The following is a 3,597-nucleotide window of genomic DNA, read 5'->3' as shown; positions in this document are numbered from 1 at the left end:
GGGGGGGGGGGTGTTTGTGTATGTATGTAGACACAAAGGCATAGTGAACGTGACTATATATCGATCTTATTTATTATGCTCTGTTTTGTTATTACACAATTTTATGTGTATTAATGACAAATATTTATAACTGTTGAGAATTATATGTTAGATTTTCCGCATCGCAGACAGTGAATAAATGAACAATGAATGCAATTATAAACATATCGCTCATTGTACCGCGTCATAATACCGGAAAACAGATAATTTGCGAATAAAACCGGTTTACAACCCTGAAATAAGCGAAGCTATTAAACTTCACATGTATAGTTATGACCATTGGAACTACTGATTGCTGTCGTTTAAGTCACGGGGCGATCGTCGTAAAATTTCTTCGACGTCGCGGCCGCGTGGAATCGCGCTGGCGAAATATCGCACGACAGATTGATTTTGTTGACGCAATGGCGATTTTCGCAACGGCCGCTGATAAACGGGGTACCCCGTAGTTTCCGCAGAAATGCAACGTGCGCAATAATAATACGAGCGCCCCGTGACATCGGCGTATAACGTCCAACTGTCGCCGCCAAGTCGGCGCCGCGTGTCACAGCCGAGAGCTGGTGTCAACCTACGCGAAAATCAACGCTATAATGTTCCCCCGTAGGCCTCGTGGTTCCTCCTGTCGGAGAAAATTGCGGAGGCGACGCGTCACATTGCAACCGTAGCGTCTTGCGAAACGGGAACACTCTGGGTCACCTCTATAGAGGTCCTCAAGTAAGAGATTGGACACCAGTCGTTTAACGGTGTTCTTTATATGTATATGTATATAGTTGCATAATTTAAACAATTTTTTTTATTTAAATCAAAAATATTTACCAAATTTTAATTCGAAGGTTAAATTAAAAAAATTCACCGAATAAATTTGAAAGATATTGCTTTGATGAAAAATACGACAACAGTCTAAATTCAGACTTTTTATCGGTCCGTCATAGTTTTCAACAGGCGACTTCAGAGATTCTCAAGTAAGAAAATTGGACACATACGTTCTCCATATTTTTCAAGACTTGTTTAAGGTAGAACGATATAGAAGATAGAAATAAAGATGATTAAGATAGAATGAGATGCATATCTCGTTCTACCTTAAGCAGGTACCGAAGAATATGGAGGACCAAATCTCGTATGTGTCCAATCACTTACTTGAGGATTTCTGGAGTCACCTACACACAACTGAAAATGTTCGCCGACAAGTACAAATCCATGAATGCAAGACGCGCGCCGAAAAGAAGCGCGGACTTTCCCCGAGATTCTCGTAGAGATGTGGAGACAGGAGATTTCTCGCGCCGATCTCGCGCGAAAACGTAAAGAGCCGTATATTCCTCCGTGAATCTACCTGTGCGTCTTTTCTCTTCGCCACCCACGCGCTCATTTCAATGCACATCTGTAGACATAAAGTAAGGCGATTGCCATCTTTTCCTGCTGGAATAGAACCGCGAGTTGTAGGAACACAATACTTAAGTCAATCCTCATGTTTCAGTTTGTGCCGAGTTGTGCAGAAATGACGTATTATCGTCGACTGGTTTCGACGATTAGTACGCTATCGATCAATGATGCTATATAAACAGATCGTCGATTCAAAGAACGCAAGAACCAGAAAACCTAGAAAGTCGATAGAAAGCGAACATAAATCGAGTAGCGGCCTGAATGTATTAACCAACGTCGCAGAATTCTCCGCGACGAAAAATAAGTTATTTCTTCAGGAGATCAATAAACTATCGATTATTGAATCTACTAACATTTAGAATTATGCACGCTCGAATTCCAACGGGTTCTATAAACTAACTGACTACTGCTACAGAAATTGCCCGACGGCGCTCGTACGAAAGACATTTCCTTCCACGCACTAGCTTCCTCGTTAGCGCAACGCCATGCGACTAATCGCTTAATTAATAGATGATAAATGTTTGCAATTCCACCAGCGAGCTCCGCAGATCTCCGTACGCAACTAGTTACCGGGTCCAATTAATTACGAAGCAGAACGATTAAATGTGCGGCTTGGTGTCATCGATTCGCCAGCAGGAACAGCAGGACATTCCTTCGTGTCATTCTTCCTCGCTTCCAAGAGTGGTCCACCACGAATTTTCTTCGTGACTTGACGCGCGATTTATTTCCATGCGTCGACAGGGTCACCGGGTTGCGATTCCTGATGTCGCGCGAGCACGCCAGAAACGCCATTTCAGCGAAGCTGAAATTATTGCATGAGGGCTGGCGAAGTGGGTTTAAAGTTTCGTTCATGGGGACCTTTAATTCAAGACCGACTGATTTCGAAAGTGTGCATTGGCATCGAATGACTCGCACCGAAATTCTCCGTGCGGATATTTAGTCGCGAGATATATAGTCGCGTTTCGATATAAAGAGAAAATGCAGAGACGAATAATTTCTTTATCATCTTCGCAAATCACGTTAACACCATCTTCGTTTTTTTTAAATTAAAATAATATCTTTTAAATTTCTTTGAGATTTTATTTGATAAATTTTTAAATTAAAGTTTTGTAAATTGTGTGACTCTAAAGGACTGAAGACTCAATAAAACGATGTGTTTTTCATAATAAAAAGTAACAGATGCATACATTGTATTGCAACGCAGACACGAATTATTACATAGGTTAGATCTATAAACTGGATAATGACAAAAACTGAGAATCATTGACAATCAGGTGAAGGATTTCATAAAGATCACTGCAAATCCAAGTGTAATAAGTGCTTTCATATATGTGTGATTTAATTTTCTGTGTAAAAATAGTATTACACTATATGTTTAAATGTGTCAATCCTTTTTTGATATGTATAACGTTACTTTTACATAAACTAATCGGATGTATAATATATATGAATACTTATTACACTTATTACACACTTGAGTTTTGTAGTGATAAACTATATAAAATTTCATAATTTTATTAACTTATTTATTTGATTAATACGATCCAGTAGTTGCGACCGCAGTACATCACTTAATTACGTATTAAATTCAAATCGGAATTTCGTCAGGAATGTTACAGATCGAGATGTCCTTGATTAGAGGACCCTGATAAATACTGACAAAGAAATCGCCCCCATTAAACTCTGGTCCGTATATGCCATTTCGAGGCAAAGAAATTGTCATCTCGGACACAGTTCCTCGTGCGAGCACGATCGTAAACAGGAATTGGTAATTGAAATATTAATGAGATGCCAGACACAAAACACGGTAGCTGTTCGTCGTGTATCTGCGTATACAAGCGCTATAAATGAGAGAGGGCTTGGTCACATTAACGTCGTCGCGGGTGACAATGTGAGTCGGGTTCCTATCAACGACGTGATCCCACCACTAACGAATTATCATCACTTCCCCAGTCGATTACGCCGGGACTATAAATCAAAACTTTTGTCATATCTCGCATCTTAAGAGCGCCTTCATCTCGACGAACACAGCCGACGCATTAACTAGTCCCACGATAAGCAGAGATCCTATTCCAAAATCCGTTTGAAGTACAGTTATTACGGTAGCTCTATACGAATACTATGTTGGCGGTTTCCGAAATATTTCACAAGATATAATATTACGTATGATAGAGAGTTGTG

The sequence above is a fragment of the Trachymyrmex septentrionalis genome, unplaced genomic scaffold, assembly GCF_001594115.1.
Source record: "Trachymyrmex septentrionalis isolate Tsep2-gDNA-1 unplaced genomic scaffold, Tsep1.0 scaffold40, whole genome shotgun sequence".
NCBI lineage: Eukaryota > Metazoa > Arthropoda > Insecta > Hymenoptera > Formicidae > Trachymyrmex > Trachymyrmex septentrionalis.
Note: the sequence above shows the minus strand (reverse complement) of the source record.